The sequence below is a fragment of the Xenopus laevis genome, chromosome 1L (genome assembly GCF_017654675.1).
Source record: "Xenopus laevis strain J_2021 chromosome 1L, Xenopus_laevis_v10.1, whole genome shotgun sequence".
In the NCBI taxonomy this organism is placed as follows: domain Eukaryota; kingdom Metazoa; phylum Chordata; class Amphibia; order Anura; family Pipidae; genus Xenopus; species Xenopus laevis.
Genome location: NC_054371.1, coordinates 228,199,304 through 228,221,894, shown reverse-complemented (window position 1 = coordinate 228,221,894; position 22,591 = coordinate 228,199,304). Strand labels below are relative to the sequence as shown.

The following is a 22,591-nucleotide window of genomic DNA, read 5'->3' as shown; positions in this document are numbered from 1 at the left end:
TGTGTGCGCCGGATGAGATAGGTTTGATGGCAGGTGATCAGGGGTCAGGAATATACAGAGAGTCTGAGAAAGGTTTGATGATTGCAATTACTTGCCTACGCTCTGACACAGCCTACAATAAAGCCCCGCAATTAAACAGCCATTATTCCTCGCTGCCAATATCAGTAGCAAGCCCATCAAAATTCAGTTTATTCTCTCCGTGTGTTATTCGCACTGGGGCTCATACTGTACAGAGGGGAAAGCGCGAGAGGGAGAGAGATGACGTCTGCCTTTATTATATCTATACAAGTGTAATTGCAAAAAAGTGTGTTTCAAATCCCGTCTATTGAAATATGACATTATGGCTCCTTCGCCTGGGGGTAATTTTAGATCTGAGCTTAAGAAAACTTCACTTATCTCATTCTGACTGCGGATATGAAAAAGCTCCGCAGTGAAATGTTACCGCCAATGTATTATGTTTTGGTTAATGGGTTTCTAAATTCCTTCCTTTTTAAAAAAAAATAAAAAAAAAATTATATATATATATGTGTGTGTGTGTGAACTCTCTTTTGTTATGTCTGAAGTTTTCTGAGAGCTTTTATTTAAGCAGCAACACGTGGGAGGGGTGGAATTAATCCTATTTATTGAATGATACAGTGGGGTGGTGGCCCTATATATCTGCTATAGAGCAAGGGGCCCTATCTAATCCAGTGCTGATTGGACGCTACTGTTGGATCAATAAAGTCTGTGGAATGGGTGATACTAGTGATGGAAATACCATTTGGCCCATGAAGGGGGTCTCCTTGAGCCCAGAGTTTCCAGGGGGCTGTGAAGCAGGGACAGAATGGGTACAACAACAACAATGGAGAAGCAGGACCCCATTCCCATTTGCCATCCCCTGGCCCACCCTTCACTGACACCTCAACAGTCTGCTTCCCCCACCCTAATACTTGTCCCCCTGCACCCCCACTTGCATACTGTAGACCCTTCCAGGAATTTAGAGCAAACCAAGTTAGAAGGAGCAGAGTTTATTATGCAGTCATTTTTGGGGGAGAATTATGCCCCCTGTGCCATAATCAGTTGCCTCAGTTGCCTCCTAGTTGTGGCCCTGGAGCAGGGGTAAAGACAGAAGGGGAGCGACACAGACCTGGGATGAGGATTCAGATGATTAATCCCTGAGTGCAGGGTCCGACTGGGATGTGCGATGGCCTAAGGGGTCCTCACACCCCCTCTGTGGCCCCAGCCACCCGCCTGCTCACCCGCAGCCAGCCCCTTCCCCCCACGACTGCACCTGATAGGAGTAAACCTTTAAAGTAAGTGAATGTAAAATTGATGAGGGAGCTATTCTAAGCACTTTTGTAATGTAGATTTATTATTTATTTTGTTTTTAATTCCAAGATATTAAGGGATACATGTACTGTTAATAGGGATGTAGCGAACTGTTCTGCGGCGAACTTGTTCGCGCGAACATCGGCTGTTCGCGTCCGCCGCAAGTTCGCGAACGTCGCGCGACGTTCGCCAATAGGCGTTCGCGTCAAAATCGTTCGACCATTCGATCATTCGATCGCTAAAATCGAACGATCGAACGATTAAAAATCCTACGATCGTTCGAATCGAACGATTTTCGGATGTTCGAAGTTCGCGAACAGTTCGCGAACTGTTCGCATTTTTTGCCGGTGTTCGCGAACGGCGTTCGCGAACACATACTCGGCGGTTCGCTACATCCCTAACTGTTAATATGAATGAATTGTGTTCCAACAGCGCCACCTGCTGGTCAATTTCCCACCAGTCTGACCAGCAAGTAGTCAAGGAAGTTGTCAGGAGAAAGAAAGAGGCTGATGTTCTTCTGCTTAGGAATAAAATTAGAAACCTTTCTCACATAAAGCCACACATCATTGTTTATGAGCCCTGTACTTAGCCCGGCACATGGCACACAGAGCAGATCACACTGGGCAAGCGGCAAGTGCAAATTGGCTATGATAGTGTAACCCCTAGCCCATAATAAACCGGTGCTGTTAAACTTGTGCTGCTTCAGAAGCATTAATGAGTTTCCCTGCATAGATTCTGCTATCAATAAGGAGGAACACATGGACGTCCATGATAAATACAGTCAGCGCCGCTGGGGTTCTGCAGCAAATTGGGACTGGTGGTGGGACGCTGCGCAGGCTGCAAGGCAGGGAGAGTGGGATGGAAATGAACGCCTTTAATTATGCAAGAAACCCTTCTGTTCCCTATTCATTGCTATGCAACCATCTCAACTTCCCACGAATCCCATGCCAAACGATGAACTTAAATTGTATTGCAATTAAAGACACAGTCAAAGTAAAATACAAGTTTCTTTGCTTGAAAAAAAAAAAACACTTGTTTTCAGTAATCTACGTTAGTGTTTTAGGTTTCTTTTAGATCGAAGGCATTAGAAAAGGGGTGAAAGCTGCGATCCTGTATGGCATCTCCACAACGTGCCCAGTGCCCACTCCAGAGAACCGACTGGGTCACAACCACATTTGCTTCCATTTTTTTATGCCCAGTGACGTGTAACATAGGGTGATGTATCAGGGCTCAAATGGTGCAAATCAGAGGCAGATGATTTCATGGCTATTAACAAAGGTGCATGGAACAAGGTCCTTTAATAAAGGAATAACTGTTCCCTGCAGGCTGCTACAAATCCTATGGAGAAATGTTCTGGGCAGAGAGGGAATACACAGTGATCCTGCAGTTGAGCTGCTCATTGGGTGCAAGTGGTTGGAGCTTTGTAATTGTGGTCCCTCCAAATTGTCTCCTGTTGGGATCTCGGGTTGGGATCTTCTGTTTCTTACTGGTTGTAGGTCCCAAACCTCAGCCCCCCATGGCTGTTCCCGAGAATAAGGAGATGTCATGTCCCAGGGCATTAGCACCAACATCAGACTGAATTATTAAGCAGTCAGCTCTAGTTGGGTCTCTCTCGAAGCCTTTCATGTGAGCGCTGGGCTGGTACCAACTGCCAAAAAACAAAGTGACTTTTGATTTGATTCATTATGGACATCATGGGACCCGACTGTCAGTTTTATTCTAGCTTATTCTCTTGGATAATGGAAGGGTGATTCTGGTGGGGTTTCCATGATGTCACATTGGAGATGGTGGATTCACCATGTAAATGGCGTCTAAACCAGCCCATGAGATACAGTAGGGTCTATCCTTAGATCAAAGGATTAGAGTAAGCAGATGGCATTCAGATGTCTTAAAGGAGATTTGGTGCATCTCCGTGAACCCTTCTTTAACAAGGTGCCGAGGTCATTACAAAACAAAGGTTAGACTCATGTATTATATATCAAATCCTATAGTGGGCAGTACTCCTAGGAGTAAGGAGTTTTGCATGGAGCTATAGGCCAGTAACGGGACCCTTCAGACACTAATGACTCTTAATTGGCAGACAAAGGGACTATTAAGTGCGACTCTTGCACAAGTAACAAGGGGAGTAGCATCATTGGCTTCTCTCTATAGCACTTCATTAATGTGTCAATCCGATTATGTTCCCAAGAATCATACCAATTAGAAGGGCCCTTTCTACCAATCTCGGCTTTCCGCCTTGTTGCTCGGATCTGTGTCTGCTGGTGCCGCGGCTATAGACGCACAAGAGATATGTTAATAGGCAGGAGAATATCCTAAGAACTCGGTGGGCATTATATGGGTCTGTGGTGACATTCATGGTGCAGAGAGCAAAAGGCACAAACTGGATTCTATTTTGCCGGGTGTGTTTTAGGCTTTATCTAATATATACAGCCAGGCACGATCTAGAACAGCAGAGGTGTTTTAAACAAAGGCTATTGTTTAAAAACAATAGCCTTACGCATTTCGTGTCACCAAGAGATGCTTAATCATAGGCATAAGTGTCTCTTGGTGACACGAAATGCGTAAAGCCATTGTTTTTCTAAACATAATGTAAAATAAAAAATGTTGTATTATTTAAACTACAGGCTCCTGGATTCTACTTCTGGTTCTCATACTTCTTGCCTGAGCATTGGCCTCCCTTAGCTTCCAGTCCTTGTTCCTGCTCCAGCCCTTGTTCCTGCTCCAGCCCTTGTTCCTGCTCCAGTCCTTATTCCTGCTCCAGTCCTTGTTCCTGCTCCAGTCCTTGTTCCTGCTCAAGCCCTTGTTCCTGCTCCAGTCCTTGTTCCTGTTCTAGTCCTTGTTCCTGCTCTGGTCTTTGTTTGTGCTCCAGTCCTTGTTCCTGCTCTGGTCCTTGTTCCTGCTCCAATCCTTGTTCCTGCTCAAGCCCTTGTTCCTGTTCCGGTCTTTGTTCTTGCTCTAGTCCTTGTTCCTGCTCCAGCCCTTGTTCCTGCTTCGGTCTTTGTTCCTGCTTCGGTCTTTGTTCCCGCTCCGGTCCTTGGTCCTGCTCCAGCCCTTGTTCATGCTCCGGTCGTTGTTACTGTTCCAGTCCTTGTTCCTGCTCCAGTCCTTGTTCCTGCTCAAGCCCTTGTTCCTGTTCTGGTCTTTGTTCTTGCTCTAGTCCTTGTTCCTGCTCCAGCCCTTGTTTCTGCTCCAGCCCTTGTTCCTGCTTCGGTCTTTGTTCCTGCTCCGGTCCTTGTTCCTGCTCCAGCCCTTGTTCATGCTCCGGTCTTTGTTCCTGTTCCAGTCCTTGATCCTGCTCCAGTCCTTGTTCCTGTTCCAGTCCTTGTTCCTGTTCCAGTCCTTGTTCCTGTTCCAGTCCTTGTTCCTGCTCCAGTCCTTGTTCCTGTTCCAGTCCTTGTTCCTGCTCCAGTCCTTGTTCCTTCTCCAGTCCTTGTTCCTGCTCCAGTCCTTGGTCCTGCTCTAGATCTTGTTCCTGCTCCAGTTCTTGTTCTTGTTCCTGCTCCAGTTCTGTCTTATTCGACACCCTGTTTGTCCTGTCATGACTCATCGCCTTCTTCGTCCTGTCCAGTTCTGACTCTTTGCCCTGTACAGCTCCCGCCTCAAGGACTCACCCTTCCCTCATCTGCCTCCACAGCACCCCCTAACCTCACCCTTGACAGACAATCACCTTAACTTGTTTTTATCACTTTGCTTGCACTTTTCCACCTATAAATTTGGCTGCAGGACATAACATTGTGTACAGAAACCATCCCGGCTAAGGCTTGATCGTTTTTACAAGCTCACGCGGCATAATGACTTGAGGGGGGGGCAGTGTCAGTATATTCTCTCCGCTCCACAGCCCCATTATTTTGATCTATCGGACGCTTATGTATTCATAATATCAAATTATCAATATCTGGAATAACGTTTGCCTACAAATGGCCGGCAATCGGGGCTTCGAACAGCCTATGAGCTCCGAGTAAACGGCCAAATGAGATGCCATTACATTAAGTGCACTGCGGCAGGGTGACCGGAGGGAACGTTTGTTTCGCGGCTCTAAAAAAGTAATTAACGTCTTTGTTATGGAAAACGGAGGCAACGTAATGGTTGCACAGTTGAAGAGCAGGGATACATTCTTAACCCCTGTTGGCTGTGGCTTTTGCTACATTGCTTCAGAAGTCAGAACCAGCAGTGAAAGAGTATAGAAAGGCATAAACCCACTGCTTCCAGCAATTACATCTAACGAGGATTTTATTTAAATACATTTCCCTTCATTAGGGCAGAGTTTTACCTTTTTTGAACTAAAATGACCCGATAAATGATACATTTGGCCTTCGTTCTGCACCCCTGGCGTTCAGCCGCGCGGCTATCCGTGCGCAGATTCCCCATATTTCTTTATGTCTTTTTTTTCCCCTTAATTCTAAGTGTAGTATAGAGCTTAGCCCCATGATTTAGCCTTCCATAATGGCTGATTGCTATTGATTCCGAGGTCATTTCTTCCACTCGCCTGAAATCCACGAGAAAATGCCTCATTTTACAGCAAAAAAAATGTAATCAATATCAAAGTGTGTTTTTTCCCATTTGAGGCATATTGGATACAGGTTGCAATTTTTTCTCTGTAGAACAGGGGGCCTGAACTTGATGGATAACAGGGTTTTTCAGCCTTAGCGTCTATATTACTCACTCTCTAATATTGTTGCTTTCACAATAAATATCTTTGTTTTAAAGGTCCAGAAATTAAAGAAAATAAAACTTGAAGTAATTTCTACCCTCTGATATTAGTGGGGATTGGAGGAACCCAGAATGTTTTGGGATCTGGTCAAGTTGCAGCTCATATTCCGCAGTTCTGTACAATAGAAGGGGGTACACGGCACATCAGTGCAAATACAGGCGCATTTGTGTGCACTTTCTTTTGTGAATTTCCCCCCATGAATAAACTGCACCTTATGCCAGTGAATACACCACTGATAAATTGTAGCTGTCAATTTTTGTTCATTCAAATAGGTTTTTGATCAATCACAAACATTTTTGAGTTTGGAAACTCAAATTCAAAAATATTCTCCAAAGATGCCCCAGTAGCTCCCCATCTTCTTTTCTGTTGATTCACTGATTCACATGCTCTGTGCTGCTGTCACTTACTGAGCTTAGGGAGCCACTCACAATATACAGTACACATAGAATAGAAATGTCACAATATAAGGCTGATTAGTAATTAATACACATAATTACTACACGGCAGCACAGAAACCAGTGCAATTAGCATCAGAATTTAATATTCAGCCCTGTAGCATCAGCTTCTGTTACAGACGTGACCTGACTTTCTGCTTGACCCCTAAACTTTTCAACAGCTGCCCAGAATACACTGAGCATGTGCAGCGTCACTGACACTCCTACCACAATCCAAGATGGCTGTCCCTTGTGTACAGCTTTAAAGCACTGGATTGTTACTGTTATAGGGATGCTGAACATCTGGGCTGTTCAGCAGATAAAATACATCATTTCTAGCATTATCAATTTTCCTTTAAGAAAGCCTACTCCATCTGTCCTTTGAAAATGAGCTGCACATAAGGAATGCCTTTTATACATAGTTTAGTCAGATAGAGACGCTAGCCTAGACCCAACAGAGTCCTACAGATGGAGCAAACCTAAATACTATGCTCACTTGATTTTTCTAATTGATTTGTCTGGGGTCAACTCACAAACGAAGCCTGGAACTAATGTTCCTCCATCTACACTTGATGTGTTGAGGACACTTTCTCCACATTTATTACCTCTACTGAGAAACCCTGACCCTCTCTAATCGATCTCTTGAGGAACACTGCTCCATTGACTTTAATCTGTTAAGATAGCCTTCTCCATCATTTAAGGAAGCTTTCTCCATCTGCACTCTATCATTTAAGGACGCTTTCTCCATCTGCACTCTATCAGTCAGTTAAAGTAGCCTTCTCCATCTGCACTCTGTTAATTAGTTAAGGTTGCCTTCCCCATCTGCACTCTTTCAGTTTAGGTTTCCTTCTCCATCTGCACTCTATCAGTTAAGGTAGCTTTCTCCATCTGCACTCTATCATTTAAGTTAGCCTTCCCCTTCTACTCTCTGTCAGTTCAGGTAGCTTTCTCCATCTGCACTCTATCAGTTAAGGTAGACATCTCTATCTGCACTCTATTAGTCAGTTAAATTAGCCTTCTCCATCTGCACTCTATCAATTAGTTAAGGTTGCCTTCTCCATCTGCACTCTGTCACTTATGGTAGCATTCTCCATCTGCACGCTTTCAGTTCAGGTATCCTTCTCCATCTGCACTCTCAGTTTAGGTAGCCTTCTCCATCTGCACTCTATAAGTTAAGGTAGCTTTCTGCATCTAGACTCTATCAGTTAAGATAACCTTCTCTACGTGTACTCACTCTGTTTAGGAGGACTATGCTGTACAGGGATCGAGTTTGTACTGGTAGATGGAGCCTAAGTCACTACTACTAATGTGTATCAGGCTCACAGTGGTTCCTTTTGGCTGTTATTCCTGATGAGCTGCAAGTGCCCCTAGAAGGCTACAACAAGGTAAGGTCTCTAATGAGAAATCACTGTATTTGGGCCATTTTTGGAAAACTTGGTATGGTATGAATGTTCAGAGAAAGACGGGAGCTTGGGCCGAGCAGACACAAAGAACACAGTGGAATCCACATCTAGGAACAGGAATTTAACGACCCTTCTCCAGAAGGTGAATTCTTGATTCTCGCGGCGTCCTACACCACAAAATTACCTTCCAGGACATATACATGAAATAAAGGATGTCAATTTAATGGCTAATACTTTGCATCATTACTGAGTGCAGCTGCTGCATTTCCATGGGGAGAGAACCAAATCTTTTATAGAGAAGACACCGCTTAATACCTATGCAAACTGTTTCCATATCCAATGCCGAAAGCGGCAGAGGGGAAAAAAAAAAGAGCCGGAGAATCCATCATTTCTCCACATCATTATACTGATACTCCATCAACATAAATGCGCAGAATGATATTCACGCCATTATTGCAACTCTGAGCTGAATTTAAATTAAAAAAAAAAAAGGGGGAAAAAAAGGAAGAAGATACCCAAACTGTTTTTTGGTAATAGCCGTCTGCTGTCAACATTGCTCAAGAGCAGGACATGTAGAAACCTTAAAGAGGGGCCCGAGGGAGCCATTCCCGGCCAGGACTGGTACCGTAAACGCAATTTGTTTTAATTAAGGAGATTGCTTATTGCATAATTCACGGCGCACCGGCTAAAAATGACCGCACAGGGCAGTTTTGGAGAATTACATGTTGTCATCGTAAATTTTCTTAAGTGTAATGCAGGAAAACATAGGAGGGGGGATAAAATATAATAATAATAAGAGGGAAATAAGAGCAGGGTTTGTGTCGGTGGCTGGAGAGGAGAGCGGGTGCGTCTCTCTCGCGCTTATTTCCAACTCCTGAATTATTTAGCGCCGTCTTGTAATTGGCTTTGTTTGGGGATATAGTTGTGCTGTGATCTCAAACCGGCACTGGCGTCGCACAAAGGGCCCTGGGAATCATCGTTGGCTTCGTTTCTGCTCCCTACGAGTGTAGGGGTAACAATAAGGGGTCCAGGGTAATTTATGTGATTTTATGTGAATATACTCACAATTCGACTGAGAGGTTATTTAAGAAAAAAATTGAACGGCTAATGTTCAATCGAATGGTTCCAACCCGAAAATTCAGATCGTATTCGATTCGGACGAATTGTGGTTTTCTCCGAAAAAAACCCTTGAATGTCAGGAAGGTTATTGACATCTCCAAATGGCTCAACGGTAATGATGGGCGAATAGATTTGGCAGGCATGGGTTCGCGACGAATTTCCACAATTTGCAGCACCCGTGAAACTGCTGCGAAAATACTCTGGTGTAAAATTTGCAGCAACAGAAAAAAATTGACGCGCGCATAAAGTTTGCCGCACGTCAAAATTATTCGGACACCCATTGACTTTAATGCATTTGGACAAAATAGTCACGCATATAAAAAGTGTCGATTGCGTCAAAATTGACGCATGTCAAAATTATTTTGATGCCCGATGACTTCACTGCTTTTTGAAAACTTTTTCACGAATTTTTCCGGCGAAGCGTAAAGGGACAGATTCGCCCATCACTACTAAATGGACCTTGTACATGAACTCGGCATGTTTTAGGTGGCGAATATTTGAATTTGTTTCCATGGTCCAGGTGTGATAAATCTCACATTCGAATTTACACTCGAATAGGGGGATTAAAAATCGAATGATGTGAATTTGGACACTGGAAAATTCGAATTAACTGTTCGATGCTTGATACATCTGCCCCAAACTGTTTTTTATACTTCTCACCCCACGCCTTAATTAGGTTATCTTCTGCATTGTCATGAATAGGTTCATCATCAGTAAGATGCTTCCCTATGTGATATTACATTACTTGCCCCTCCCCTGAACATTTCTGTGGACACCCACGTCGTGTGATAGGTTTAAATTCACCCCTGGGTCCATGGCCCACTAGTTATACCCCGACATTGGTATTGCACCAGGGATATATTTATATATAGGCACCCAAGTGCACCCATGGGTGCCTATATATTAATAATAGATTACATTTATTTTCTAAAATAAAACACCTCCCCAGTTGCCGCTGAAGCCCCTATGTTTAAATCCGTCAGTGCAGCTGGGGGGGGGCACTTAGGTTTATTGCCTGGGGTGATGGAAAATGTAAATATCCCCTAAAATTGCACCCAGGCTGGTATCAGCGCAAGGCCCCTAAAACAGAGAAGCAAACAGTTGCAGGCTACACTCAGTAGGCCGGTTCATGGCAGGGCACATAAGAATATTTCCATTGTTTTCTTGACTGTCAGTTTACAGCACATGCCCTGGAATGACCTCTGTAGTGTGCGGGTTCCATAATGGTCATAAACTTCAGTACTTTACTGTTAAGCCTCAATACTGGGTGCAAGTCCCCCACTCGGTGTTGCAACTTTCCACACCAGACTGGAAGGTAAAATAAAGCCTGAAATAGTGCGGCCAAGGCGAAGCATTTTAACGTTCCCTGTCAGTCTTGTCACAGAAACTTCCAGGGGCCCCAAAATGACCATTGCTGGGGTGGGGGGGGGGGGTCCCTGCTTCATGAAATTCTCCCACTGTTCCTACATCTACACTACAATCTCCTCATTAGAAACAGAGCCATTATTCCCAGGGTCCCCTGTCCTCATTAATGTGTCCTGCCTACCTAAAGGTCTCCTCTCCGGCTGCCTCAGGTTCTCCAGCACACCCACCCCTCCATAGAATGGAATCCGAACAGGAAGAAGCTCTTCTTCCCTTTCTATACCAAAGATTACCCATAATTCCCCTGAGTTAACAGGAACACATCCCTCCCTCATGGCCAATGAGCTTTGCCCCAATAATTTGCTCCAGATGAGAACTTAATTCCCAGGGTTTAAGCCATCACAATGGTGTGGAGGCAGGGTGTAGCACAACTGTAATTGAGCGCTGTGCACAATAATTGGGCAACAGTGGTTCTTGCAATGTAACCAGAGAAGGTATTTATAAAAGAGAGTAATCCACTTAAGTGTTCACATAAAGATGAGTAAGAACATGGAACAACAGTGGATAGGCATATACTCACACGGATCAATGGTCAGTAGAAGTGGACGTAGGGGAATTACTACATCCCTAAGTCTGTACACTTAGTCCCTACTTCTGGGCAATTAGTACCCAGGATCTTAATCCCACTTACACTCTTCGTGGAGCTTCAGCTGCTCAGATAAATAGCCTAACTATCTGTCACTCCTAGAGTGACCTATGAAAGTGAGTAGCCTAATCCCTAGACCTTACTTTGTCTAGGTTCCACTTCACCCTTCCTACTTGCTCAGGTAAAGGCTTAACAAAATGGGCCATAAGCACATGTTCTCTCAGCTTATATACTCTAGCACATCTACTGGACACTTATGGAACTACAGGGGGCATAACTCAAGGCAGGATCAGGAAAACATTCCTCCTCCTAACTGGTGGTGCACCAGGGCCCACCCTCAGGCTTGCTGGTGGTTTGTGCAAAACCGAATCTGCTAAAAAAAGAATCTCTTCTGGAGGGAGGTGGGGGCCGGATTCATGGCCTGAACCCAGGCCCGCACCCCCTAGTTACATTACCGCTCCTAACTGAATTTTAGGAGCAAATCTAAGAGTCTATACCACCAGGGAACTGCCTGTTAAAGGAAAACTATACCCCCAAAATGAATAATTAAGCAACAGATTATATCATATTACGTGGCATATTAAAGAATCTTACCAAACTGGTCTATATACTTAAGTAAATATTGTCTTTTTACATCTCTTGCCTTGAACCACCATTTTGAAATGGTCTGTGTGCTGCTTCAGAGATCACCTGACCAGAAATACTGCAGCTCTAACTGTAACAGGAAGAGATCACCTGACCAGAAATACTGCAGCTCTAACTGTAACAGGAAGAGATCACCTGACCAGAAATACTGCAGCTCTTACTTTAACAGGAAGAAGTGTAGAAGCAAAAGACAGAACTCTGTCTGTTAATGAGCTCATGTGACCTAACAAGTATAGTTTCTTTGGTGTGTTTGTGTGCACAGTGAATCGTATGATCTCAGGGGGTGGCCCTTATTTTTTAAAATGGCAATTTTCCATTTATGATTACCCAATACTACTAAAAAAGTATATTATTATGAAAATGGTTTATTTACATGAAGCAGGGTTTTACATATGAGCTGTTTTATGCAATATCTTTTTATAGAGACCTACATTGTTTGAGGGGTATAGTTTTCCTTTAAATAATAATGGGGCTAATTTACCAGTCCCCTACAAACTCTTCCACCTCCCCCATATATAAACATTTAAAAAAATCAAAAGCAAATGTAATCTTCCATTTTATTGTCACGATAACAGGGGAAATGGGAGATATTGTGGAACTACAGCTGCTGGGAGTTGTAGTCCTACACTATCTAGAGGGTTAAATATCACACATGTAAAGGGATGGCTTTGACTACCAAGCGAAGAAGTCGACTCATTAGTCACAAACAACCCAGATTTGCCTTAAAAACACCCACGTTCATTGTTGTCTGTGGGATTCTTGTGATAGGACAGAGCCTGGGAATGGGCCCCGAGCCTCTCGCTGAATCAGCTGAGTGGGCATCTTACATGGAAATACACACAGCGATTTTCTGCTTATTTTACATTACCATTTAAATGATTTCAGGGCGAGTAAGTAATAGGAAGCCGGGAAGATTGGAATTTCTATTATTATTCAAAGGCTGGGTTTTTTTTTTTTCGAGCAAAAAGATTTATTTTTGTCTTATTTTGTTATCCCTCTGTGTGTTTTTTATAGGGTTCGGTTAGGGTTAAGCGTCAGCAAATAAAGTGGGTGAGTGTGCAGGTTTGGGGGTTCAGGGGGTGCTGAATTAATGCAGCAGGGGGCGGGTGCAGATACACCTTGGTCATGTCAATTAACCCTTTACATGCCCTAGAGCATAGAATCAGGCAGCGCTGGTTATATAACTTATATCCCATGATTCTGGGAATTGTAGTTCAACGCAGTTTGGACTTGCCTAATGGAGGCCCCTTCTTGATATTAGGGATTCAGCCCACCTGTTTTCCAGCAGTCGCTGCAGTGCAGAGAAGGAGGCAGAATAGAAATGAGAGAGGGGAGGGAGGGACGGAGTCAATGGAGCGAGGGTCCCTTTTGTCTGTGAGTAACTAAGTAACTACGTTAACTATAATCATGTCAAGCACCACTAAGTCTGAAAGTGTGAGACTAATTGCACCGGTAATGATACTGCACATTACTCTCTGCACCCGGCACAGGCTCATTCCACTGACGCCTCTTCTCTCAACCAAAGACAAAAGTTTTCTTCCGAAATGCCACCTGGTCAGTTTAACCCTATACAGGTAGAAATCTCACCAAGTTCAGACATGGCACAGACCCCTAACCCAGCAGGAACCTCCCCGATATAATAATTCTCATTTGATTTTGGGATATTTCTGCACCTGGAGAAACAACAATCCCAAAAGCCAAATCCGACTTTATACAAAAAAGTTCCATTACCATTTCTCAATAACCCAAGTGCTGTTTTTACTCGCTGACACTCTATTTCCATATGACTCTGGGTCGCCAAGAAATCAGAGTCAGAACAGTTGTTTAAGTAGTTTAAGTAGTAACAGTGGATAATAGTCTCTGGGAAGGGAGTGTGACTGTGGGATAGCAGGTATAGTAGGGAGAGATGGTGTCTATAGTAACAGTGGATAATAGTCTCTGGGAAGGGAGTGTGACTGTGGGATAGCAGGTATAGTAGGGAGAGATGGTGCCTATAGTAACAGTGGATAATAGTCTCTGGGAAGGGAGTGTGACTGTGGGATAGCAGGTATAGTAGGGAGAGATGGTGCCTATAGTAACAGTGGATAATAGTCTCTGGGAAGGGAGTGTGACTGTGGGATAGCAGGTATAGTAGGGAGAGATGGTGCCTATAGTAACAGTGGATAATAGTCTCTGGGAAGGGAGAGTGACTGTGGGATAGCAGGTATAGTAGGGAGAGATGATGCCTATAGTAACAGTGGATAATAGTCTCTGGGAAGGGAGAGTGACTGTGGGATAGCAGGTATAGTAGGGAGAGATGGTGCCTATAGTAACAGTGGATAATAGTCTCTGGGAAGAGAGTGTGACTGTAGGATAGCAGGTATAGTAGGGAGAGATGGTGTCTATAGTAACAGTGGATAATAGTCTCTGGGAAGGGAGTGTGACTGTGGGATAGCAGGTATAGTAGGAGAGATGGTGCCTATAGTAACAGTGGGATAATAGTCTCTGGGAAGGGAGTGTGACTGTGGGATAGCAGGTATAGTAGGGAGAGATGGTGTCTATAGTAACAGTGGATAATAGTCTCTGGGAAGGGAGTGTGACTGTAGGATAGCAGGTATAGTAGGGAGAGATGGTGTCTATAGTAACAGTGGATAATAGTCTCTGGGAAGGGAGCGTGACTGTGGGATAGCAGGTATAGTAGGGAGAGATGGTGTCTATAGTAACAGTGGATAATAGTCTCTGGGAAGGGAGTGTGACTGTGGGATAGCAGGTATAGTAGGGAGAGATGGTGCCTATAGTAACAGTGGATAATAGTCTCTGGGAAGGGAGTGTGACTGTGGGATAGCAGGTATAGTAGGGAGAGATGGTGCCTATAGTAACAGTGGATAATAGTCTCTGGGAAGGGAGTGTGACTGTGGGATAGCAGGTATAGTAGGGAGAGATGGTGCCTATAGTAACAGTGGATAATAGTCTCTGGGAAGGGAGTGTGACTGTGGGATAGCAGGTATAGTAGGGAGAGATGGTGCCTATAGTAACAGTGGATAATAGTCTCTGGGAAGGGAGTGTGACTGTGGGATAGCAGGTATAGTAGGGAGAGATGGTGCCTATAGTAACAGTGGATAATAGTCTCTGGGAAGGGAGAGTGACTGTGGGATAGCAGGTATAGTAGGGAGAGATGATGCCTATAGTAACAGTGGATAATAGTCTCTGGGAAGGGAGAGTGACTGTGGGATAGCAGGTATAGTAGGGAGAGATGGTGCCTATAGTAACAGTGGATAATAGTCTCTGGGAAGAGAGTGTGACTGTAGGATAGCAGGTATAGTAGGGAGAGATGGTGTCTATAGTAACAGTGGATAATAGTCTCTGGGAAGGGAGTGTGACTGTGGGATAGCAGGTATAGTAGGAGAGATGGTGCCTATAGTAACAGTGGGATAATAGTCTCTGGGAAGGGAGTGTGACTGTGGGATAGCAGGTATAGTAGGGAGAGATGGTGTCTATAGTAACAGTGGATAATAGTCTCTGGGAAGGGAGTGTGACTGTAGGATAGCAGGTATAGTAGGGAGAGATGGTGTCTATAGTAACAGTGGATAATAGTCTCTGGGAAGGGAGCGTGACTGTGGGATAGCAGGTATAGTAGGGAGAGATGGTGTCTATAGTAACAGTGGATAATAGTCTCTGGGAAGGGAGTGTGACTGTGGGATAACAGGTATAGTAGGGAGAGATGTGTCTATAGTAACAGTGGATAATAGTCTCTGGGAAGGGAGCGTGACTGTGGGATAGCAGGTATAGTAGGGAGAGATGGTGTCTATAGTAACAGTGGATAATAGTCTCTGGGAAGGGAGTGTGACTGTGGGATAACAGGTATAGTAGGGAGAGATGTGTCTATAGTAACAGTGGATAATAGTCTCTGGGAAGGGAGTGTGACTGTGGGATAGCAGGTATAGTAGGGAGAGATGGTGCCTATAGTAACAGTGGATAATAGTCTCTGGGAAGGGAGTGTGACTGTGGGATAGCAGGTATAGTAGGGAGAGATGGTGTCTATAGTAACAGTGGGATAATAGTCTCTGGGAAGGGAGTGTGACTGTGAGATAGCAGGTATAGTAGGGAGAGATGGTGCCTATAGTAACAGTGGATAATAGTCTCTGGGAAGGGATTGGATTTTCTTGCTTTTGAGACTTGTTAAAATGCTTTATTTCTCCTTTCTGTTCTCTGTTGCTGTAGCTGTAAATGACCGGAGGATTAACATTCCAAAGGCCACAGTAAAGATATTGGCCAAACATCCAAACAGCTGTATAAATCTTCCCCAATGTATTCATGAAGGCTACTTTTTCCTTTTAAAGAGTTACTTGGCTCTCGCCAGACGCGCCGACACCGTGAATCATGTTCAGCAGCAAATTCAGTTAAATTGAACAAAGGGAAAACATTGTGGGTAAAAAACACAAATACTGAGCTATTACCGAGGTGCCGTATTTATGGAGTAACCTGGAGGCTATCTAAGGATGCAGATTTTTTTTTCCTTTTAAAGGGGAACTTCAATCCATTTGGCTTAATGAAAGAAAATGGGCTGGTGTCTAAATCATGACAGTTTTTGTCTCTATTAATTAAAGGGCAGACGTAGTTTAATTCTACTGTGGTTTTGTTTGCTCTGCTTTGTTTATCCTTCTTTAACGGGGGGAAATGTCACTCTATTTATAAGCAATGAACAGAATTTACTTGGCACCGTATTGCCCTGACATCACAGACCCCACAAAATAATAAGGATGTCAAACACAGAGAGGAAGATTCCAGATGAAAAGGCATCAGCTCCAGGATGGGTTTTGTTGGAGAATTCAGGAGATTGGAGAGAAGCCGCTCACAGACTTGGCCTTTGATTAAGATGAATTCCCAGCCATTTGCTCATAAATAAGCTGTAAAGGGAAACAATCTATTCTGCGGAGTTCTGCCCCGGCTGATAGAAGCTCTTACCATCCTGATAAATAAACAGCCGCTTCCCTTCTGGGCACAAACACAGGCAAAGTGCAAGGGAACTGGGAGTCAGAACTCAGGCTACTCCTTTCCTTTCTCTTTCCAATCACGGCTCGTTGCAAATCAGAGGAAATAATCTTTTGCAATGTAAGAAAATGTTTTTCCACTTTTGAGTACACATTCATTGCACGTTTTCACTGGTTTGTTTTTGTATCACTTTCTCTTATCTCTACTCTGGTTCTGACTCATGAAAACATGTAGCAGGTCTGCTGTTATTCAACTGGCAACTGCCATATTGTGTCTGGATTCCCATGAGTAACTAAATTCTTCTACTGAATAGTCCCTACCACATCTACAGAAAGACCATTCCACCTTCTGTTCCCTTTGATTGTCTTCCCTCTACGTTCTGTTTCATCTCCCATCTCCCAGGTAATGCCTGAACTTCATCATTTCATTTATTATCTTAAATGTGTCTAGTACATCCCCTCTGTCTCTCTTCTGAGCTGTACATGAAGTCTTGACCATACTCTGAGCACTAAGCATGTAGCCTTATTTTCCTCCTCTGTACAATCTCTATTTTATTCACATGTGGTACCTCTGTAGGGCTACAGGTTGGGCATCCCTATAATAAAGTCATGTATATGGTACTACTGTAGGGCTACATGTTGGGTGTCTCTATTATAAAGTCATGTATATGGGGCTACTGTAGGGCTACAGGTTGGACGTCCCTATTATAAAGTCATGTATATGGGGCTACTGTAGGGCTACAGGTTGGGTGTCCCTATTATAAAGTCATGTATATGGGGCTACTGTAGGGCTACAGGTTGGGCGTCTCTATTATAAAGTCATGTATATGGGGCTATTGTAGGGCTACAGGTTGGGCGTCCCTATTATAAAGTCATGTATATGGTACTACTGTAGGGCTACAAGTTCGGCCTCTCTATTAAAAAAGTCATGTATATGGGGCTACATTAGGGCTACAGTTTGGGCGTCCCTATTATAAATTCATGTATATGGTACTACTGTAGGGCTACAAGTTCGGCCTCTCTATTATAAAGTCATGTATATGGGGCTACTGTAGGGCTACAGGTTGGGCGTCTCTATTATAAAGTCATGTATATGGGGCTACTTTAGGGCTACAGGTTGGGCGTCCCTATTATAAAGTCATGTATATGGGGCTACTGTAGGGCTACAGGTTGGACGTCCCTATTATAAAGTCATGAATATGGGGCTACTGTAGGGCTACAGGTTGGGCGTCTCTATTATAAAGTCATGTATATGGGGCTACTTTATGGCTACAGGTTGGGTGTCCCTATTATAAAGTCATGTATATGGGGCTACTTTAGGGCTACAGGTTGGACATCCCTATTATAAATTCATGTATATGGGGCTACTGTAGGGCTACAGGTTGGGCGTCCCTATTATAAATTCATGTATATGGGGCTACTGTAGGGCTACAGGTTGGGCGTCTCTATTATAAAGTCATGTATATGGGGCTACTGTAGGGCTACAGGTTGGGCGTCCCTATTATAAAGTCATGCTGGCCTGTAAGTGTAGAACTATGTACATGGTAAGGAAGATGGTGTCATGGGATCAAGGGGTAATTGTAGGCTTGTTTGTATAGTAAGGAAATGTACAACAGAGGAAAGGGAAATTAATTAACAAATAGGCAGCCGGAGCAGATTGCAACTGGGAAAAAAAACCCAAATATAAACATTTTCTTAAGTCATCCCCTGCCCGGGTCCTATTGATCATTCCCAGCTGCACGAGCATTTGCTTTGCATAAAAATATCTCCATATAAAAATAGCCTCAATTATACTGAATATTTTGCACAAAGGCCAGACGGGCGCTTCACATTGGTGGCTCTCTAATGTCCTACATGTAATTGGTATAAGGGATGGAAGAAAGACCTGACAAGGCAAGTGATTGGCTGTCGTAAATAAAAGCGCAGGGAATGTTGCCAGTATCCGACCCATTGATTTATTTAAGCCACTGGTAAATCATTCCAAGAGCTCGGGAAATGAAAGGCTGATCAGTGGCAGCTCTGAGGCCGGAGAGGGACCTTATGCCACTTTGCAGGGATTTTATATATATATGTATTATATTATATTATATAAAAAAACAAAACTCTTGTGTTTGGCAGAACTGTATTCATAAGGGCATCCCATTGGATCCTCCCTAGCTTGGTCTTCATTTAGGTGCACTAACTAGGAATGCCAGTGGGTGAAAGGTGCATGAAGATCCTTTGCTAAATGCAGGGGTGCCTTGCACCCACAATATTCTCTTGCACATTGCACTGGATATATCACATGATCCTACAACCAAAACCCATGGGTGCAACTTCTCCTTGGATTGGTTTTAAGGGACTTGATGTTACTTGGTGTAACCAACCTCAGTGGGCGATGATATGGCCAACCTGCAGCCAATCACAGAATGAGAACAATCACAGCGTTAGACAACCAGCAGCCAATTAGAGCATTACAGCTGTTTTATGGATAAGCTAACCTTTAGCCAATCAGAACATTATAACCTTAACGTGATTAGAACAGTCTGTATTCAGAGTATTCCAACCTTCTCATGGATGAACTAAGCCGCAGCCAATCAGAGATCGTTCATCCAAAGAGAAATGGTTTTCTGATGCGTTGCCTTTATCACTACCAATGTACCATGTGACCTGTGCAAATAGCAAATAAAATGATTGATAAATGGGCGGAGCCTAAAATAAGTCATGTATACGAGATATTACTAATCATTACTAATTGCCAGTTACCCGATTAACTGCTGCAAATATAAAATCTATGTCACCACAGGCTGTGACATGTGATGGGAGTTGCAGTTTTGCAAGAATGGGATCACAGAACTCAGTACACAATCCTTACAGATTCTGCTGATGGCAGTAGGTTACAAATACACTTGCAGGCGCTAATCTTATTGGGAGAAGTGAGTGGAAATTGCTTTCTTCAGTCCCAACCAGAAAAATTTACTGCAAATTCCCTCTGTTCTACAGAGGCTCCGACAGAGTCCCAGGGAACTGGACAGTCAGCTCCCGTCTCACAAAAGGACACATTACCCCTCAATGGATCAATTATTCAAGTTGGCTGATGGTTTGCGCCGTCCTATCGGTAATAAAGCTTGAATTATTGATAAAGACTTGCGCCTTGCTATTAGATTTGGGAAGCAGGGCGATTAGATTTGAGGCCCCCTGCCTGATCTCTCCTCTGATCCCAGCTGCTCTCACATACGTGGAGCAGGGGCTTTTGGGAAATTACTAGGAATAAAATAAACAGCTAAATTCAATGTGTTTCTTTAGCAGTTAAAAGTTTTTCCCTCTGTTCCAAGACTGGGGAGGGGAGGCGGCAGTGACTTTATGGGTCCGAAGAAGTGAGAATGGGCAATGCCGAGCAGCAGCTTTAAGTGAGAAGATTGAAGGAAATTAAGAAGTAATAGGCAAGATGGAGAAAGTAGGACAAGATGGAGACAGTAGGACAAGATGGAGACAGTAGGGCAAGATGGTGACAGTAGGACAAGATGGAGACTGTAGAACAAGATGGAGACAGTAGGACAAGATGGAGACAGTAGGGCAAGATGGTGACAGTAGGGAAAGATGGAGACAGTAGAGCAAGATGGAGACAGCAGGACAAGATGGAGACAGTAGGGCAAGATGAAGACAGTAGGGCAAGATGAAGATAGTAGGGCAAGATGGAGACAGTAGGACAAGATGGAGACAGTAGGACAAGATGGAGACAGCATGACAAGATAGAGACAGTTGGGGTAGATGGTGATAGTAGGGAAAGATGGAGACCATAGAGCAAAATAGAGCAATGGTGACAGGAGGACAAGATGGAGACAGCAGGGTAATATGGTGATCATAAGACAAGACTGCAACAGTATGGCATGATGAAACCAGTAGATCAAGATAATGGAAAGAGTCCTTAAGTAAGGAAGCGTAAGGAAGATTTAGAAAGAAGGGCAAGATAGAGGCAGAAACACTATATTTATCAGGGTGGTCCAATCTGTGGCTCTATTTGTTAAATTAAATCTTCCAGTAGCCAATGACAGTTGGGTCTATGGCCACATGATTGGGGCATTAAGTGGAAAGGTGACTGGAAGGTTGCAGAACCAAAAATGTGCTTAGTGCTGTTGGATTTTGTGGGATTGTGGGACTTGTAGTTGAAGAGTGCTGCCGTCAGCACTTTGTGGATCAGCTTCATCACAGAGTTACAAGTTAAAGAAAAGAACGTTGCTGTGAGGTTGGACTTTGTGCCTGAGCGCCAGTATTCCCTCGCCTCTCTCCCATGTATTATGGGCCTGTCTGGCTAAGGGGATTTATAGGTGCAGCTAAATCCGCCGGTTTTAACCAGACTTCTGAATCAGATGAATTAGCTGTTCCCAGTCAGGTCCCGGCTGACATTAGTTCTCTTCAAAAGAATAAACCACAAACATCCCATAAATTCAGCACTGCTTCAATCTCATCGATTTTGTGTTCCTCCCGATGACACCGCAGCCTGAAATGCAGCGAGAAACCGAGAGGGAGACGCCGCTCTTTATTGTAACAGGGGTGGGGGGTGCCTAATATTGCACTGGGGAGGCACACTCTCTGTCATTGGGAGAGGGGGAGAGTGAAAAAGCACTCTAATAATAATAATAATAATAATAATAATAATAATAATAATAAATGAACAACAGTTACCCCCTTGTATTGTTTTGCAATCATAAAGCTCAGTGTATATTAAAAATAGAAGAGAGAGTCTGAGACTGGCAATGTCTTCTGACCGGCCCATGAGGATTTAGGAAAATATTACCCCCCCCAATATTTCCCAAGATGGCCCCATATATGACAATGCAAAATAAAAGGCCTTCCCCAGTCTCATTAGCCGGAATAGGTTTCAGGGAGTCCGACAGGTGAGACTCGTGCTCCTAATAAATCTCCCGTCGGTTACGGGGCTGACATAGCGATCTTGATGAATTAGTCTGACACTTTCCTCTTTGGCTCTCAACATGAAGATATGCTTTAAAAGTCTCTCTTTGTGCTGCAAATATGGCAGAAATATGGGAAAGTGATTAATAATTAATTCTGGCAATTAACAGAGTCAGTTGGAAAGAATGAGTCTTCACTTTGCACCACGTGCTCCCGGCTCCCTGAATCTCACACTATACGGCACAAGTAGGACCTCCCTAGAAACCCCTGTAATGGAACTATGGATTGTCCCAGGGGCATCCCAGGAGAATGAATACTGTGAGTGGGACCCTGCTTACACCATGATCAGTGGAAAAAGAAGGACTTGATGTAACCAGGAATAAGAATGCAATGCCCCCAAATCGATGGGTTAATTGGGAGTCTAGCAAGGACTGTACTGGTCCGTTGATATTGTGTTTTTTTATAAGGGTCAAAAGGAAAACACGCAGCAACTCTATGGTATCCATAATTTATATAATATATGTATATAATGTCATCCTTTGGCCTTGGTCGGTGCTAGTATTTACATATCACAACTGAACTTACAGGTGGATCAACTCTCATATATCATTTTAGTTACCTGCTCTTACCATTCTGCTCTACTCTTCCCCCACCTTGCCCTACTATCCCTGCCATCTTCTTACTGTCTCATTCTTACTTTACTGACTCCATCTTATCATACTATCTCCATCTTCCCCTACTGTCTCCATCAAACCCTACGGTCTTCATCTTGTGCTACTGCCTCCATCTTGTCCTACTGTCTTCATCTTGTCCTACTGTCTCCATCTTATCCTACTGTCTCAGACTTGTCCTACTGTCTATATCAAGCCCTACTGTCTTAATAAAGTCCTACTGTCCCCATCTTGCCCTACTGTCTTAATAAAGTCCTACTGTCTCCATCTTGTCCTGCTGTCTTCATCATGCCTACTGTCTCCATCTTACCCTTCTTTATACATATTATCCAATTGTCTCCATCTTGTCCTGCTGTCTTCATCTTGCCCTACATGTCTTTCACCTCACCATAATGTCTCCATTTTGTCTTTCTGTCTCCATCTTGCCCT

General features: G+C 43.8%; 1 protein-coding gene across 13 annotated transcripts in view; it reads right to left on the bottom strand.

The window, feature by feature from the left end:
• The window catches only part of celf4.L (CUGBP, Elav-like family member 4 L homeolog), a 675,257-nt gene that overhangs the window by 124,095 nt on the left and 528,571 nt on the right, over positions 1-22,591 (bottom strand).